This window comes from Canis aureus, chromosome 9, assembly GCF_053574225.1.
Source record: "Canis aureus isolate CA01 chromosome 9, VMU_Caureus_v.1.0, whole genome shotgun sequence".
NCBI classification, from domain to species: domain Eukaryota; kingdom Metazoa; phylum Chordata; class Mammalia; order Carnivora; family Canidae; genus Canis; species Canis aureus.
Window position 1 is genome coordinate 75,613,134 of NC_135619.1, and position 18,493 is coordinate 75,631,626.

At 59.8% G+C, this 18,493-nt stretch overlaps 3 long non-coding RNA genes across 3 annotated transcripts; 1 reads left to right on the forward strand and 2 right to left on the reverse strand.

Moving 5' to 3' along the window:
* The first annotated feature begins 173 nt into the window (after window positions 1–173).
* Window positions 174–3,358, forward strand: LOC144321227 (uncharacterized). The gene is made up of 3 exons (XR_013386986.1): window positions 174–389; window positions 1,367–1,569; window positions 1,696–3,358. It is a non-coding gene; the product is annotated as an uncharacterized LOC144321227 (long non-coding RNA).
* On the reverse strand, window positions 312–7,766 carry LOC144321228 (uncharacterized). The gene is made up of 2 exons (XR_013386987.1): window positions 5,236–7,766; window positions 312–1,930 (listed from the first exon to the last, which is right to left on the reverse strand). It is a non-coding gene; the product is annotated as an uncharacterized LOC144321228 (long non-coding RNA).
* A 6,960-nt stretch (window positions 7,767–14,726) lies between these two features.
* Window positions 14,727–17,954, reverse strand: LOC144321235 (uncharacterized). The gene is made up of 2 exons (XR_013386993.1): window positions 16,786–17,954; window positions 14,727–15,219 (listed from the first exon to the last, which is right to left on the reverse strand). It is a non-coding gene; the product is annotated as an uncharacterized LOC144321235 (long non-coding RNA).
* Window positions 17,955–18,493: the final 539 nt, after the last annotated feature.

Here is an 18,493-nt window from a genome sequence, read left to right on the forward strand (position 1 = left end):
TGTGGCTGTCCAATGTTCCCAGCACCATTTATTGAAGACACTGTCCTTTTTCCAGTGGGCAGTCTTTCCTGCTCTGTCGAATATTCGTTGACCATAGATAGAGTTGAGGGTCTACTTCTGGATTCTCTATTCTGTTCCATTGATCTGCGTGTCTGTTTTTGTGCCAGGACCACACTGTCTTGATGACCACAGCTCTGTCGTACAACCTGAAATCCGGCATTGTGATGCCCCCAGCCTGCAGGTTCTTGATGTCATTTTGGAATGTGGGTGAGGTCCAGAGCCGATGGGCAAGAAAGAATTCTTGAGATGTCTTTGGTGCAAAAAGGTGGTTTTATTAAAGCACAGGGACGGACCATGGGCAGGAAGAGCTGCAGCCCCGGGGCTGTGAGGTGAGCTGATAACATACTTACGAGTTGGGAGAGATCAGGACAGAGGGGGGTGTCCAAGAGGTCTTTGATATGCTAAAGAGGACTCTCAGGATCCTGGGCGCCTGGCCATGGGCAGGCTCCGGTGGTTTTCCCTCTAGTAAAGCATTAACACTGAGACAGTGGGGAGCTTCCTGGAGGAATGTTCTACTAGGCCTGCCTCCTGTGTTTGTCAATGGGCTGCAGGTCATAAGGAAATTTTATTTTATTGACATTCCCTTCCACCTTTGTTTTCCCACGTCACCGTGGAGGGGAGGGTGATGTTAGGGCTCCAGGAAGTTCGGCTATCTGCTATTGATAAGAGTGTTTTTCCTTGTAAACCCCTAAGACACTGGTGCACTGAGGGAGGCTCCTGTCCTGCTGGGCTGTGGTCTCTGACCATTCCCCTAGCCTCAGGGCAGGCAGGAGTACCTGCAGGGTGGGGGGGGACCCCCTCCTGTGCCGTGTCCTCAACCTGCCTTCGCTCCCCCATCAATCTGAGGCCGGCTCCAGGGGGACAGTGTGGGACAGAGGTGAGCGAAGAAGGCCTGGCCGGTGCGCAGGAACTGGCATCAGAAACACATCCCGTCAGAAGTGCCCTTAGCAAGCCCCCCCACCGTCAGAGCTTCACCTTCAACCTCCCCCCATCCACCAAGGGCTCCCCAACTACTGATCACTCACCCACCCAGCATAGAGGCCGAGGGGGGAGGTGGGTGCCAGGGCAGCCATCCTTCTGTTCTCAACAACCCCTCATCCCAGCAGGTGCACCACCCCTGCAGCCTCCCCTGGGGGCCAACCCCCCACCTCCTAGTGTCCCCTTCCCGCCTCCCTGCAGGCCCTCTCCTCCCACGACACCCCACTCCCGTCAGGACAATCTCAGTGCCCGGGCTTTCCCACCGGGGTCTTGTTTGGTTTTTCTAGTTCCCTAAATCCAACCTTGCCTGCACCTGTGGCTTCCCCAGGTTGAATGGGGAAGAGCTCGTGTAGCCACCAACGGGGACAGGACAGAGAAAACAGGCCCTGGAGGTGCCCTGGTGGGAAGCCGGCCACCGAAAAGCTCTGCTCTCCTCTCTGCCACCTGAAAGTCACTGTGTGATGAGGTCTTTGTCTCGGAGAGTGGGGGCTGTTCCAGGGGCGCTGGGAGACCTGCCCACACCTGGATGAGGTCACTCCTTCATCTCTGGGCAGGGCCTGGGCGGGGGGACTGGGGAGGCTGGGACCACCCTCTCCCAGGGCACATGTGCGTGCGCGCACACACACGCGCACACACACTCTTCACCATCTTCTCCAGGGGCATTGCGAGCTGGGCAGGAATCCAGGCACAGGAAGTGTTTGATTTCTCTTGGACCAGAGGAGTAAGCATCGCGCTGGGCAGGTGTGCTGCTTTCCAGTCCTCCAGCGGCCCGCATGCCTCACGTCCCCACGTCCCCGCCGAGGCCCCCCGAGGTCCCGCTGGTGCAGGAGAAAAGAAGCCGGGGCATTCCTGGAGTGGAGCCAGGGGCCCGGAAGGGCGGACCTGGGGCCACCTGCGGAGGAAGTGACAAGGAGGGTGGGGAGCACCTGGTGGGGTAGCTGTTGCTGGGGCTGAATTGTGTCACCCCCAAAACTCCCCCGTTGAAGTCCTAATTCCAGGGTGACTGGACCTGGGGACAGGCCAGGTGGGGTGGTGTTGGTGGTGACAAAGGTTAAGTGAGGTCGTGAGGTCCTGACCCAACTGGGCTGGTGCCCCTGTAAGAGGACAAGGCCCGGGTCTCGCTCGCCCTGGGCGGCCCCACAGGGAGGCGGCCTCTGCCTGGTCCCCGGAACCGGCCCTGCGGCGCCGCGATCTTGAGCCTCAGCTTCCAGAAGTGAACGAGCTCCTCCCCGGGCCCTGCGGCACTGGGCCCCACCCTCGCCCGCCACTGCCTGGGCCGCTGGTTAGAGGTGTCACCCCACGGCCGCTGAGGCCCCAGCTCCGTCCTGAGAATGGTTGACAGGTGCGCGCGGCTGAGAAGGGAGGACCTCGAGTCCTCACCCTGGAATGCGGCCGGTTCTCCCTCCCTCCCGTGGGTCACAGGGCAGGTGACAGCCCAGTCAGGACAAAGGCCTTCTGTGCCTCGGGCCAGGTGACCGCGGGGTCACAGCTGCAGGACTGGCAGCCCAGGTCCCTCCTCGGCACCTGCGGGGCGCCCGCCCGGCCCCGCCTCCGTGACCCGGGCCCGCCACGCAGGACGGCGGCCGACTTCTAGCTCGAAACACGCTCCTCGGATTAGTGTGTTGGCCCCACACCCCGGGGAGCAGCAGGAGGCGGGGAGCTCCCTGAAGGAGACATTCTCCCCATCCTGTTCTGGGTGTGGGTCGCGCTGGCTGTCAGAGCTCGCCAAGCTGCACACCTGCGCGGATGCATTTTACTGCACATACGTCGTACCTCAAAACACGGCCCAAAAAATAGTCATTCTCTTAGAAAGTCAGAGAATAGGAACAACCTAAAGGTAGCGAATACTCAGAGTGTGATGTGGACACAGACGCCATCAACACTGCTGCTTTGGGTTTTGCTGACTTCCATCAACCACAGAACATGATCCCATTTCCGCCAAATGTGCCGCAATGTTTTTTTTTAAGATTTTATTTATTTATTTATGAGGGACACAGAGAGAGGCAGAGACGCAGGCAGAGGGAGAAGCAGGGTCCACGCAGGGAGCCCGACGCGGGACTCGATCCCTGGATCCAGGATCACACCCTGGGCTGAAGGCAGGCGCTCAACTGCTGAGTCACCCAGGTGCCCCTGCTGCAATATTTTTAACAACCGTGTGACTTAATACCGTTTGCAAAAACCCAAATGTTTTCTTCAACCTACTGTGGGGAAATCATTCTTTCTAGGGTTTTCCTTTCAACATTGTAAACAGCACTGCTATCAACCTCCTGGAGCTCGTTCTTTTTTTTTTTTTTTTAAGATTTTTATTTATTTATTCATGATAGACACAGAGTGAGAGGCAGAGACACAGGCAGAGGGAGAAGCAGGCTCCATGCAGGGAGCCCGACGTGGGACTCGATCCTGGGACCCGGGGATCACACCCTGGGCCAAAGGCAGGTGCTAAACCACTGAGCCACCCAGGGATCCCCTGGAGCTCATTCTTCACGCACATTCTAAATCATCATCTTGGGATCTCTGGGTGGCTCAGTGGTTTAGCACCTGCCTTCGGCTCAGGGAGTAATCCTGGAGGCCCGGGATCAAGTCCCCACATCAGCCTCCCCGCAGGGAGCCTGCTTCTCCCTCTGCCTATGTCTCTGCCTCTCTCTCTCTCTCTCTCTCTCTCTCTCTCTCTCTCTCAGGAATAAATAAACAAAAATCTTTAAAAAATAAAAAGATAAAAAAAATAAATCATCATCTTGCAGTAAGTCCCAGGATTGGTATTACTGGGGCCAAAGGCTCTCATGTTTTAAAAGTTTGGGCTTTTTCTTGTTGTTGTTTAATGTCATATGGAAAACGGTGATTTCAACAGACTTTCAGGTCCTGCCTCTCATCTGATCTTTATTACCTGGGAAGGCTGATGGTGCTGGGCCTGAAGGGGCAGGAATGGGTGGGTCTCCCGTGGAAGGTGTCACTCCTGATGGAGATGAGAGGGCCCACGCACACTAGAGCCTCACGGCTGAGTCTCAGAGAGCAGTGGGGCCGTGGAGACCCATCCCCAGAGGGGAGAGCCCACTCAGCCAATGATCCCAGGCATCCTGCTCACCAAGAGTGTTTGTGGGTTACAGGCACGGGGCCGAGGACAGGGCTGGGCCCAGGCAGGGAGCCCCCATGACAGAAAGAGAACCCAGAGAACCTTCCCACACCCACGGGGGTAACAGTGACAAAACTAGAGGCTTCAGGGTCCTCAGAAACACCGTTGGTCCCACACACTCCAAAACACTTGTGAGATGTTGGTGCTGTGTCCAGCAGGAGGCTGGGCTTTAACCCAGGCTCCTGGTTAAATCTCTGATGAGAAAAGCCCCCGAACCAAGGCTACCCAGAGCAAGAGCGAGTCTCACCAAGTGACGCCCCCATCCTGCCCCGGTCCACCCCGACTGGGCCTGGGACCCAGCCCTACTCTGTCCTAACTGCCCCAGCATTGCTCAATGGCCAAGTGGCTCCAATTGGACCAACTCTGGTGCAGCAAAGTCCACGATTGCTGGACAGAGACAACTATCCAACAGCGTGGAGAGCAGCCACAACCAGACAGAGGCCGTCGTGCTCAGATGCTCAGGAGACGGGACTGGCTGGGTCAGCGTCCCACGCCGTGCCTCTACATCTGAGGGCAGGCCAAAACCCTGAGGGAACCCACGGTCCTGCTGGCTTCAAGAACCAGAGGACGGGTGGCTCAGCGGTTTAGCACCACCTGCAGCTCAGGGCGTGATCCTGGAGTCCCGGGATGGAGTCCCGCGTCGGGCTCCCTGCATGGAGCCTGCTTCTCCCTCTCCCTCTGCCTGTGTTTCTGCCTCTTTCTCTCTCTGTCTCTGTCTCCCATGAATAAATAAATAAAATCTTTAAAAAAAAAAAAAAAAGAACCAGAGGACAGAGTTGGGGTGACCACAGCAGATGGAAAGTGAGGGGCAACCCCAGAGCCTGGAGGAGCCTGGAATCCTCCCTGATGAATTCCGCTCAAGCCCCTGGCTGCTCTGTGAGCTCTGTTTGCACGGGACAGATTCTAAGCAGCTCAGCTAACAGCACAGAGATTTACACAGAGGGCGCAGTGTTTACAGCTTGAGTCCAGTTCAGTTAACCCCTCAATAAACAAACAACAACATAAAAAAAAAAAAAAAGAATGCTCTGAAAGAGAACCCCACAGAGCCCCAAGCCCCCGCAACATACCAGCCACGATGTGCAGGACACAGCCCCAAATCACTAGACGTGCAAAGTGCAGGAAATGTGACTGACACCCAGGAGAAGCGGGAGACAAGGAGGAGCTCCTCGGAGTGCAGGCGGTGGGGAAAGGTCAGCCCAAAACACCGATCCGAGGAGAAGGTGAGACAAACACAGAGTCCGTCATCTCCCCGGCCCTGCGCTCAGACCAAACGCCAGAGGAAAAGGAGCCCGGGTGTAGGCGTGAAAATGTAGGAAAAGGTGAAGAAGTCCTGAAAGGATGACGTTTGTGGACAAATTCAAGCAAAGATACAGCGCACGACAGTGCCTTGGCACCTCGCGGAGTTTAAAACACCAGTAAAACTATGCGCGTCACAGCCGGTGGGGCATTTGCAATACGATGTGCAGCAAAGCATCAAGGACTTATGTCCAGGACGCATAAATATGTAAAGAACTCCTGCAAATCAACAGGAAAAAGATCAACTCCACAGGGAAGTGGGCAGACTACATCACAAAGTGGGAGTGTCCAGAGGTCAGTAAACATGTAAAAAGGCGCCCATTTCACTAACCAGGAGGAAAATGCAGATTAAAATCACAGCATGAGGGGCGCCTGGGGGGCGCAGGGGTTGAGCGTCTGCCTTCCCCTCAGGGCGTGATCCTGGGGGTCCCGGGATCGAGTCCGCATCGGGCTCCCTGCATGGAGCCTGCTTCTCCCTCTGCCTGTGTCTCTGCCTCCCTCTCTGTGTCTCTCAGGAATAAATAAAATCTTAAACAAAAATCACAAGGTCATACCACAAACCCACAGGAGGGTCAACACGAAGACAAAACCTTCCAATTATTGGCAAAGATGTGGATTAACCGGAGCTCTCGCGCATCTCCGGGACAGCGAAAGCTGGCACAACCAACCGCTTTGGCAAACGTGTTTGGCGCGATCTGTGAAAGCTAAACGTACGCAGACACGCAGCTAAGAGTCACGCAGCAGAAACGGGCACACGCGTGTCCCACAACACGTACTAGAGTGCTCAGGGCAACACAGAGGCCAAAAGCTGGAAGCCTCTCCATCAGTGGCAACACCGGTGAATAAATGGGGGGCCGGCCGCCCACTGGGATGGCGCAGACGACGCAGGAGCCCCAGGACCTCGTGCTGGACTGAGCAAGCAGACGCCAGGGAGCTCACGCTGGAGGCCCCCCTTGTAGGAAGACCAAAGCCCAGGAGACAAACGGGACGAATAGCACTCGGGTATCCTTGGGTAGGGGTGCGGGCAGGAGGGGAAATGAGGGGAGCTCAGGGGCAGGGCGGGGGGACGGTCGCCTCCCCCGGCATGTTGGTCACAGCGCGGTTCAGGTGGTGCCATCAGATGCTCCACTTCGGTGACCCTGTCCCGGGAGGAACCACAGGTGCCGTGCATTCGGGAAGCAGAGGAGGAAGCCGGGGACGGTGCCGGGCCCGCGTCCACGCGGGCTCAGTGGGCGCCCACCGCGGCGGCAGAGACAGGACCGCCGTCCCTGCGCGCTCTCGTGTCCGTGCCTTTCAGTCTAGGGAGACGATCTGAGAACCAGGCTCCTTTGTGGTCATAAGACATTTCCCTGAAATTCAGCAATTCCTTCTGTTTAAATCCAAATGAGACAAATTTGATGTTTGATTTTAGGGTAAAGCATTCCAGGATTATCCCATTCTGCGTTTCAGTGACTTCCAACCTCCTTCAGTCTACATTGTATTTGCAAAGCACGATGTCTGGAATAAAGCTCAGCAACTGAACAATGGTGGTCAGATTTAAAATGACTTCCACAGACTCTTTTTGTAACTTCTTTTTGCCTGGCTTGATATTTTAGTAACAAATACTTTTCAAAAAAACCCAAAACATCTCTTTTGTGTTTCTGGCTTAGCCATCACCCACTGGGCAACTCTCTTAACCTCTCTGAGCCTCTGTATTCACAATTTTAAAATGGACATAATATCCCCAAGTTCATAGATTTTGAAAAGGATTAAGTTAGATCCTTCACGTGGAATGCGGATGTGTGTTATCACCCCATTGTTTCATGAGCCGCCCAGGGCAGGGCTACCAGATAACGCAGAATGCCCAGTTAAATCTGAATCTCAGACAAACAACAAGTAAGTTTCAGCCTAAGTATGCCCCGTGTGATACGTGGGACACAGTTATATACTTATATCAAAACAGGATTCATTGTTCATCTGAAATTCAAATTTAACTGGATGTCCTGTATTTTATTTATTTATTTATTTATTGTCCTGTATTGTTATTTGCCAAATTTGGCAACCCAACTCAAGGGTGTTGCTGTGCCTTTGCTTACCTGGTTGAACAAGTACCAACCCTGCGCCCAGCACACAGTAGGCTCTCAATAAATATTGGATGGATGGTGGGTAGGTGGGTGGGTGGATGGATGGATGGATGGATGGATGAGTGGATGGATGGATAAGTGGATGGTGGGTGGGTAGGCAGATGGATGGATAGATGAATGATGGGTGGGTAGGTGGGTGGATGGATGGATGGATGGATGGATGGGTGAATGGATGGTGGGTGGGTAGATAGATGGTTGAATAGATGAGTGGATGGATAGATGGATGAGTGGGTGGGTGGGTGGGTAGGCAAATGATGGATGGATGGATGGATGGATGGATGGATGGATAGTGGATAGATGGATGGATGCATGGTGGGTGGGTGGGTCGATGGCTGAATGGCTGAATGGGTAGATGGTGGGTGGGTAGGTGGATGGCTGGATGGATGAGTGGATGAATAAATGGTAGGTAGTAAGTGAGTGGATGGATCGATGAGTGGATGGATGGGTAAAAGGATGGTGGGTAGGTAGGTAGATGGTTGGATAGATGAGTGGATGGATAGATGGATGGATGGATGGATGGATGGATGGATGAGTGGGTCGGGGGTAGACGGATGGATGGATGGATGGATGGATGGATGGATGGAGGATTGACAGTGGGTGGGTAGGTAGATGGATGAATGGTGGTGGGTGGGTAGGTGGGTGGATGGATGGATGGGTGAATGGATGATGGGTGGGTAGTCAGATGATTGGATAGATAAGTGGATGGATGGATGAATGGATGGATGAGCGGGTCGGGGGTAAACAAATGGATGGATGGAGGATTGACAGTGGGTGGGTAGGTAGATGGAGGAATGGTGGTGGGTGGGTAGGTGGGTGGATGGATGGATGGGTGAATGGATGGTGGGTGGGTGGGTGCATGGATGGATGGATACCGGATACTGTAATGGTTTTAACACCAAGCAGCCTTAAGTATCCCATGACAGAGCCAGGGCAAAGCAAAAGAAGTGCCTGCTGACAGGAAACCCCCAGCTCAGACACATCTTACCACCCCTGGGGTTAATCTGCTCAGACTCTATCTATAAAATGGAAATGCTCTGCTGTGCCCTGGGCAAGAGGAAGCCCCGTGTGCCGCCCTGTAGGCCTGACATGGGAAGGAGGGAACCTGACTACCGGCTTCTAAGTCTTCCAGCATCTTCCTGATTTCACATGAAAGGTGACCTCTCAGTACCCAGCACCAAGGAGCCGCTGCCAGATAGCTGACCACCCCTGTGGCCAAGGCCACGCTTGCCAGCCTCTCCCGGCAGCCCTCCAGAGGCTTCCTCAGTGCGGATGTCCAGTCCGGGTGGATACGCCTCTCCCACCTGGGGTCCTGAGCCCTGGGAGCCACATCTTTCCAGGGAGGCCACCTCCATCTGTAGGGAAGGGGTTCTTACCAGTCGGGCCCACAGCCCCTGCAGACGTCTTATTAACCGGCCCTCCTCTTTCGGAGAGCCGCCCCCTTGTTGAACCGAGGCCTTGTAGAAAGCAGCCCACACTCCTCGCCCCCAGAATGTGGGCTGAGAATGTCCGAGGGTGGGGGTCGTCCTCAGAATTCTCCCGGGGGTGGGGCCCCTCATGACCAGCATGGCCCTTCCTGCAAGGGCCCCAGGCAATGAGCCGTAGGCCGTGAGCAACAGGCAGGCATGGCCAGAGCAGGGCCGCGGGGAGGGAGAGACAAAGCTGACGCCAACGCTGAGACAGGCGCCGGGAAGAGGAGACTTTGGTGGGACAATCCCTCTTTCTCTCCTGGCCTCCATCGGGTTGGGTTTCTTGCAACCAAAAGACCCCTGCCTACTTCCGCATCTCTGAACCAGAACCCGGTCGCGGGGCTGGCCCTTACCAGGACTGGGCGTACCCCTGTGGGCACCCCCACCAGCACCAGGGGCCAGGGCGCCGTCCCCCACCATCCGGTGGCTTCCTGCTGGCTCTGACAGGTCAGGAGCAGTGCGCCATCACCCTGAACACCCCTGTCCCGCCAGCCCCAAGAAGCCTGAAACCCAGAGAGGCAAAGCACGCGTGTAGGAAGCCGGAGGAGGGGCAGGGAGCACACCCGCTCGTTGGCTCGGGGGCATGCGGGGAGGGCAGCCGGCCAGCTCCCAGCAGGTAGTGTTTGCACGAGCCTTCATCCGAGCACATGGCACTGCCGGGATATGCCCCATATTCCACACTCCGGAACCCACGGACGTGGCCCAGCTCCAGGTTTGCAGCCTGGGGGGGATCCTCGCTGAGACTAGGGGTCCAGGACCCCCTTTGCTCTGGGGCCTCAGTTGTCCCATCTGCACGTAACGTGATGGAAACTAACATAACTCCAGAGGAGCGGGGAGGCAGCCAGCCTGGGGGTGGCCCCAGCCAGAGGGAGCACCCCCCCATGCCGTGGGGAGCAGGAAGGTGGGGGACAGGGGAAGGGCCGAGCCCCGTCAGAGCCCCCGCAGGGTTCTTCCCAGGGCTGCAGCTGGTCTCCCAGGCCCGCCCACAGCTGCCCGCGGTGGGGGTGCCAAGGTTCCCAGAGCCCCAGGGCACATCTGGGCCACTACAAGGCTTGGGGGAGGGGTTTGGTACTTGATCCCCGTGCTGTGCTAAGCTCAGGACCGGCTTGCAGGTTCTGGGGTTCCTGAACTGGGGGAGTCCCCGGGGGGAATCCTGAGAAGCTCCTTGGCAGGAGCCCCTGCTGTGACCTGCTTGGCTGTGCAGAGCATGGGACCCCCCCACCTCCGCCCCTTGATTCAAGGGCCCTGTGGGGGCTGAAGTGAGAGCTGCTTTGGGAAAGACCCCACCCCCCCCCACATGCCCACCGCAGTCAGGCCCAGGGACCGGGTAGGAAAGGCCCAAGGTGAGAAGCAGCCCCTCCTCCCCCCCAGCCCTCCACCCTTTCCTCCTCCTCCTCTTCCCAAGGAGACAGATGGTGATGGAAGCGGCCTCCTTCGTTTTCCGGAGGATGACTCAGACCGCAGCTGCTTCCTCAGCCCCACACAGCAGCCGCAGCCTGCCCTCCCCCGCCCGGGAGCCCCCTCCCCCCACCTGCCCCTCCAGTCCCCAGTCCCTGGGGACAAGGCTGGGCTGGGCGGAGGGGCCGGGACACCCCCTTCCCAGGCCTGGACGAAGAAGGGCTGCCGGTCCCCCAGCCTGGGCTGACCCCAGGTGGCCCCAGCTGCACGCCCTCTGCCCTAGGGGAGACCCCTCCAAAGCCCCTCACTTCCTGCCCACCTGCTGACGTCAGCACCCCTGAGCAGCAGGGAGGACCCTGTGTTCTGGGCTCCCCCTTGGTGTCCAGGGAAGGGCAAGGGCTGGGCAGCCCCGGCTGAGTCCTGGTTCTCAGGGACACTGGGAAAGGGCCGAGCAGAGGGGGAGGGGAGGGCTAGGAGGAAGTCCTCAGGGAGAAGAACGAGAGAAGTTTCCAGAAGGAGATGCGGAGTCACTGTGGAATGCTGCAGGAACCAGACAGACCAGCCTCCTCCAGGGAAAGTGTGAGCCAGAGCCCAGCAGGGCAGACCCACCCGGGATCACCAGGCCCCTCAGCCCAGAGACGCTCTCCCTGCCCCCAACCCTCCCCTGGGAGTCCCCAAGGGCCCTTCGGGGGGGCCCCCACCAGCTCCTCTCTGCCTCCCCAGCTTCCCTTCCTATCCCCCTCCTCCCTGGCCTTGCCGCAGAGCCGCCCCAAGACCAGGGCACACACGGGCACACACTTGCGTGCACACCTGTCAGAGGGCTGCGTGAGAGCCCCCCGCCCTGCCCCCGAGAGAGCGGCAGGTACCCCACGCCCACCCCCTCTCGTCCCGCCCGCCCCCCCACACACCAGGACTGCTGCAGACACTGAGCTCGGGGAGCCTCCGGGGCCAGGGATTGGGGCTGTCCAGGACCCTAGACCCCGGGCCACCCCAGGGAGCTCCCTCGGCCGCACACCCGCTCGAGCCAGGCCCCGGGCTCCTGCTGCCTGACCGAGGGCCAGGGAAGTCCGAGCAGGGGCTCCCGAAGGCCCTGACCCCCACGCAGACACTAGCGCCCTCCTGGCTTCCTCCTGTGGGCCTGCAGGTCCTCGGAATAACCAAAGCTCCCTGGCCTCCTACCAGGTGAAGGGGAGAGGAGGAGTGAGGGGCCGTGGGTGGAGGGGGCTGCGGTGCTGAACGGCTGCTTTTCTCCGGGGTGGAGCCTTGCTCCAGCGGGGGACCCCCATGTGAGCTTCGAGCCGGGCCATGGCTCCTGCCCTCTGTGTGGCCTCAAACGAGCTCTTAGCCCCTGGGACACGGGGCGCCCATCTGTCGACAGGTGGTAACGCCTGCTGCTCGAGCCCCGCTGTGTGCACCTGCTGCTCTGAGCGCCCTCCCCAGGTGGGGCCTGGGGCTCCTCCCACACTCTGCCACTGGGCTGCCCACTGCACGTTCTGGAGCGTGGGCACTGACCCACATCCACACGACGAGCCGCCCGGAGGGCCAGGGGCACAGCCAGGCTCCCAGGTCCCAGGCCTGGCGGGCCCGGCCAAGGGCTGCGGGGCGCCCAGCCACCCCCGGAGAGATCCGGCTGTCCATCTTTCTCTTGGGGTCCCCGCAGAGCAGAGCTGAGGCCCCAGAGGGAGGCAGCGCGGTGCTCAGGAGGGGCTCCTGAGCTTCCCCAGCGTTCGCAAGCACCGCGTGCCCCACCGGCCTCAGCTCACCTCGTCCGCAGCAAATACGGGGGAGCCTGGCTGGCTTCCCTGTCGGGCACCCACGTCTCCCACGGCCTAACCGACAGATGGCCCAGGGGTGGCCCATGCTCCCAGCGGCAGAAACCGGAAGCTGACTTCTGATGCAGTCACACACGTGCAGGCTCACACTCACACTTGCACTCCTGGCTGCTGCGACCAGCTCCTGCCAGCCTGGCCCTGCCCCCGGCTTCCCCCCTGACCTCGGGGCTGTCCCCCATCCTGGGTCAAGCCCACTCTACCCCTTCCCCTGCCCTCCTTGCCCTGCTCCGCGGCTTGTCTGGAGGAGCCTTCCGGACCCCCAGCCCCGCCCCTCAGCCCCCAGCCTACAGTGGCCGGCTGTCCCCCCGGGTCACCGAAGGGCTGCTTACCCCTGGGCCTCACCTCCCACCGCTGCATCTACAGCCCGGCTCTCATCTTCACACACAGTGGAGGCCACTGCTCAGAGGAGTTCGCACAACTCACACTACTCGACCCTCGGGGCAGCCCCGGTGGGACCCGAACCTCCACTGGGGCACCAAGGGGGCCCTCTGGCTCCAAGCGGGCAGGGTGCCTGCCCAGGACTTGGCAGCAGACAAGCACAGAGCCAGGATCTGGGCCCGGGGCTGACCATTGGGCCACACGGCCCACTGTCCCCAGGCCATAACTGGCCTCCAGGGGACCCTCGCCCGGCCTGTCAGGCCCTACCAGGCCTGCTTGCGGAATGCGTCTCACATGGCTTCACTCCCTGCCTGCACAGGGCCACTGGGGAGGTGGTCAGACGGCCCCTGCCCCCCCCACGCCCAGCCCGCCCAGCCCCCTCCGGTCCACTCCCCCCACCGGCAGCCACTCCAGGGAAGCGCGTGATGATTCAGGCCTGAATCAGCAGCTTTGGGAGAAGGACTTGGCCGCCTCTTCCCTGGCACAAGGGGGGAGGGGGAGAGAAGAGTCCAGGCTCTGCTGGCTGGGGTCAGCAGGGTCCCCTGGCCGGGACGAACCAGCCACAACCCCGCTGGGGTGCTGGAGCCCTGGAGCTCTTCCTGCGGGAAATGTAGACACACAAACCCATCGTGTGGGAGGTGGGCCCGAGAGAGGGCCTGCCCTCGGCCAGGTGGGGTCTGGCTGGAGGATGCAGGAGCTGTTTTCTGGGCTCACTCGGACTGCAGCCCACCCACGGCCCCCCCCACTGGAAACTGAGCTCAGGCTGACGCACTCACTCAGCAAACCTCCCTGGGCCCCCTCCCCAGCCGGGTCCAGTGCCCGAGGAGCAAACGCTGGGGGTGTGGGGTGGGGACCAGGCGCTGGGGCTGTTACAGCCTGGACCGTGCAAAGAAATAGCTCTGGCTCCCGCGGGAGGGGTGTGAAGGGCTCCCGAGAAGCTAAGGCAGGGAGGGGGCCCCTCGCCGTCCCCCTTGCACGGGCTTTGAATCGGGATCCTATGATGCATCTGTGCTTGGTACATAAACAATGGACACGATTTAAAATGGGAAAAAGACAAAGGACATCCTCGTGACAGCCATGGGCAGAAAGTCTGGCGCCACGCTTGTCCCTCGCCTCCGTGGCCTCCGCGTGCGTTGGTCGCTCCCAGAGGGGCTGGTAGGGCTGGGGACCGACTCTAGAAGGGCCCTGGCGGGCGCTCCCACAACACTCAGCTGCCCCACCTGGCACCTGGCAAAGGGCGCGGCCGTGCACACAGTCGAGTGACCACCCGCCAGCAGCCGAGCCCTGCCACCGCTCTGCTCATCGAATTAGAGCTGGATTTCCAGTTCAGTTTTAAAGTATGACCAAACTGGGACCCCCGGGTGGCTCAGCAGTTAAGCATCTCCCTTTGGCTCAGGGTGTGATCCCGGGGTCCGGGGATCGAGTCCCACATCGGGCTCCCCGCAGGGAGCCTGCCTCTCCCTCGGCCTGTGTCTCTGCCTCTCTCTGTGTCTCTCATCGATGAATTAAAAAACATGTATGTGGCCAAAGTCATAAGGAATCGATGCATGAAAGGAAAGAAGGGTGCCACCCGGGGGGGAGGGGGGCCCAAAGGGGAGAGCCTGGTGGGACAGCCCGGGGTTCGTGCTGAGCCATCCCTGTAGAGCTGGGGCGGGGGAGCTCGCTCCTGGTGCACCCCCTGGGCCACACCTGGCCAGGAAACCACAGGCTAATCACACACAAGCCGTGTGGTGCCTGAGAGACAGGTCAAAGTTCAGCCGGAGAGCAGGGCCCACTGGTGGGGAGGGGCAGAGACTTCCCCTGGAGGGAGGGCCTGGGCGTGCCAGAGGGAGGGGGCGGGGCCACCCCGCAGAGCCAGCACCCTGCACAGAGGTCTCAGGCTAGCGACTGGCGTGACCAGTGTCTGCGGAACAACCACATTTGGGCTTGAACTTTCTGGTTATCTGGAACTCCTAAACGTCAGCAGCTGTTCAGGATACAAACAGGCCCACTGGGCACTGGGGCGGAGGGCACACGAGGGGCGGGGAGACCCGGGAGGGGCTGGGAGCAGAGACCTGGGCTGGCCTTTTTGTTTTTTTTCTAAAGATTTTATTTATTTATTCATGAGAGACACACAGAGAGAGGTAGAGACACAGGCAGAGGGAGAAGCAGGCTCCATGGGACTCCGTGGGACTCGATCCCGGGTCTCCAGGATTGCCCCCTGGGCTGAAGGCCGCGCTAAACCGCTGGGCCCCCCTGGGATCCCCTTCGGCCGGCTTTGAGGGTGGAGCAGGCCAGCGGGGACGCACAACCGAGTCTCCACCTTGTTGTGAATCTGTCAACGCTCTCCACGGACGGCGGAGGTGCACGAGTGGATTCTTTTCTGTAAAGGCCAAGAGGCTCAGCGCCCAGTTCAGGGACGACAGGGGCAAAACGGAGGCCAGACCCCAACTCGGGTTACTCTGGGACACTGGGGTCCCTGGGGCAGGGTGAAGGCCAGTGGCTGGGCCCCAGTGAGGGGGCGCCGGGCCACCAGCCGCGACTCCATTCATCAGTGCCTCTGTCAGCAGGCTTCGTCCCTGGAACGAAACCGTGGAGACCTGAGACGCCCGGGCGAGGCGCCGTGTCTCCAAGGAACACGGTCCAGGAGCCAGAAACCACCAGCGAGGGATTCCCGACCCGGTTCCCGACTCTCCAAGAACGCCAGGGAGAGTCGGACCCATCGACCCCCTGCCTGGACGCACTTGGCCCTGAGCCCCGTCCCCTCTCCCCGCCCCAGCCCTGCCTCTCTAGAGGGAAGAGAAGTCCCACCCTTTTTTTTTTTTTTTAATTTTTATTTACTTATGATAGTCACACACAGAGAGAGAGAGAGAGAGGCAGAGACATAGGCAGAGGGAGAAGCAGGCTCCATGCACCGGGAGCCCGACGTGGGATTCGATCCCGGGTCTCCAGGATCGCGCCCTGGGCCAAAGGCAGGCGCTAAACCGCCGCGCCACCCAGGGATCCCTGAGAAGTCCCACCCTTGATGTGCAACGGCAGACCCTGGGCTGGGGGCACAGTGGGCCCCAGGCGCCTCCTCACGCTCGAAGCCCTAAGGAACACCCCTGGAGGGACTCCATCTGGTGCGCCCCCAATGACTCCCTTCCCCACTTCCCAGGACCGAGGCTGTTCATCCCAGGGGTGCCCCCTCGTCGACTACAGAAGCCTTTCTTTGGACAAAGGGGCACAGCCCCCCAGTATACAAACCAGTCAGGGCTCAGCTGCTCTCTGCCCCCATCACACTGAGCTATCTGTGCAGAACCATGGAGAAAACCGCTTGCCCGTCTACACCTTCTGGGGCAGCTGTGGCCACCAAGAGAAGGGGAGGCAAGGGGCATCCTGTCCCCCTGGGGGTCTGCAGAAGCCCCAGGCTGCTCCCTGCTTGGCAGGCTGCATCTCCAGCCATGACCCTGGGCACCCCGGCCCTCAGGGCAGGCCACAACTGCCTGAGACCCAGGGATCACTGGCCTGTCCAGCTCAGAGAGGGACCGGAGGGAAGCAGGCCGGGGACAGAGGGACCACAGACCCGGACACTGGCCAGCTCCACCAACATGCCAGTGTCCCTGGCCTGCGGGTGCAGAGGACAGTGAAGGAGCAGGTGCCGTCCGCACAGTCTCAGCAGCCTGGGCCTTGGTGGTGGTTGTCCCCGGTCACCACGAACGCCGAATTTGCTCCTAGGGGACGCAGGGTCAGGGTCCACCAGCCTCTGGCTGATCACTGGCTGATCAACACACAACCCAGTTCCGTGTGTGTTTCTGGCTACAAACACCTTATTTAGTGTAGAGTTGACCCCTGGACCTGCGCTAAGCCCCACGCGGTCAAAAATCCCCCATGCATGGGATCCCTGGGTGGCACAGTGGTTTAGCGCCTGCCCTTGGCCCAGGGCGTGATCCTGGAGACCCGGGATCGCATCCCACGTCAGGTTCCCTGCATGGAGCCTGCTTCTCCCTCTGCCTGTGTCTCTGCCTCTCTCTCTCTCTCTCTGTGACTATCATAAAAAAAAAAAAAAAAAAAAAAAAAAGATATTGTGTTTAAAAAAAAAAATGCCCCATGCAGCTCTTAACTCCCCCAAAACTTCACTGGTAACATAAACTGCCAGTTCATACGTGTCTTGTGTGCTACGTGGATCGTCCGCTGTGTTCTTACAGGAAGCCGGAGAAGGGAACACGTTACCGGGAAAATCATAAGGAAAGTACAGTCACGCACCGGCCGGATCTACTGAACAACAGCCCCCGTCTAAGCAGACCTGCCAGCCAAGGGTCATCCGTACGCGCTCACGGGCTCCCTCTGAGCTCCGGGCCGGCCGCTTGGTAACCGGCACCTGACGGAAGTCTCCCCACACAGGTGTGTGCGCGGGAGGCGCGTCCCCACACTGGATAGCCATTTCAACAGCGAAATCTCCAACAAAAGGACAAAAATGCGGAAAATGCGTTACTGGATAGGCCCGAGAAGGACCCCCACTCACGGGGTGGAGTGAAACCAGGAGGCAGGGCGTCGCCTCCTTGGACCTCCACTGGGGGGCCTGCTCCTGGGGGACTCAAAGTCGTTGCCACCCTGGGGATGCTCCCAAATGGCTGCGGTTTTAAGGGCCCAGATGCGTGTTAAGCAGTGGACAAGGTCGCAGATACAGGCTCTGCGAACCACGAGCGTGTCCTATGTGTGTGTGCGTGGGTGTTCAAACGAAGAGGGGAGAGGCCCCTGCCTGGCCCAAGCCTCCACTGACCCGCCTGGCCACTGTCCCTCCTGGGAGCCGCTGTCTGGTCCCACCTCCTGGACCCTGATCCTCCACCAGGGGTGGGCTCCGACCCACGCCGACCTCCTGCCACCAGGCACAACGGGCAGGCACCCGGGGGCTCCCTGCAGCTTGAGCTGGGAAACTCTGAGAGGCTGCTGTGAGTGGGCGCTCAGGGAGAGACGGGCCCACAGCCACCCCCCACTGCAGCTCCCCCGTTTGGAGGTGCTCAGAGGTGCTGTGTCCTTATGAGCAAGCACAGATGCAGAGCGGCTGCCCGAGGAGTCACAGCTGCTCTGTGGCAGCGCTGGGTACCCAGCTTCTCACTCACCAGGTAGAATGAGCCCTGAAGTGGATGGCTGGATGGACGGGCGGGCGGGTGAGTGGGTGCACGGGTGGGTGGACGAGTGGACACGGAGATGAATGGAAGGGTGGGTGGATGGATGGGTGCATAATGAGCAGATGGACAGGTGGGTGGACAGGTGGGTGGGTGTTTGGGAGTGTGTGTGGGGTGGGTGGGTGGGGAGATGGACAGATGGTGGGTGAGAGGAAGGGTGGGAGGGTGCGGGGGTAGACAGGTGGGTGGAAGGGTGGGTGGGTTGCCATGCTTTTGCTGACTCCATCCTGTGGCAGTGTCAGAGGTCATCTCAGGGCATCCCACTAAGGAAGCAGTTTCCAAAATGAAAGCGATAAAAAGCACTCGGGTGCCTGTGCAGGGAAATGAAACCGAGGGCCAGGCTGCTGCTCGGGGTCTCTGGGCCCTTGGGCGTCCACCCCCCACACTCAGGGCTGTCCTGGCTTTCACCTCCGCGTCACATGTCAGGCCGGGAGACTGCTCTCTGAGAAATGCCCACGCCTGCCTTCCTGCTCCCAGCAGAGCTCACGCTGGCAGAACCAAAGCCTGCTCATCCCAACCTCCGAATTCTGCTTCCTGACAAGGGGTGGCGGCCAGCTCTGTGCAGGCCCGGGGCGGCGGGGCACCGTGCTATGCCCGAGCGTGTGCAGGGGGCGCGTGCTCCCGCAGCGTCAGGCTCAGGTGGCACACGAACTCCGGCCCACGTGTTAGTCGGTTGACCACGGGT